The sequence below is a fragment of the Colobus angolensis genome, unplaced genomic scaffold (assembly GCF_000951035.1).
Source record: "Colobus angolensis palliatus isolate OR3802 unplaced genomic scaffold, Cang.pa_1.0 Scaffold25, whole genome shotgun sequence".
Classification (NCBI taxonomy): Eukaryota; Metazoa; Chordata; class Mammalia; order Primates; family Cercopithecidae; genus Colobus; species Colobus angolensis.
In genome coordinates, this window is record NW_012115710.1 from 489,332 (window position 1) to 489,639 (window position 308).

The following is a 308-nucleotide window of genomic DNA, read 5'->3' on the forward strand; positions in this document are numbered from 1 at the left end:
GGTCTCGATCTCCTGACCTCGTGATCCGCCCGTCTCGGCCTCCCAAAGTGCTGGGATTACAGGCTTGAGCCACCGCGCCCGGCCAACCTGGGTAACTTCTAAAAAAAAAAAACCTTTTTGTAAGGACGAGTGCCAAACTAGCTCGGCCGTGGAGACCCTAACCCAGCCACACTAGAGGAATTAAAGACACACACACAGAAATATAGCGTGTGGAGTGGGAAATCAGGGGTCTCACAGTGTTCAGAGCTGAGAACCTCTAATAGAGTTTGACCCACACATGTATTGACAGAAAGCCGGAGATAAGCATT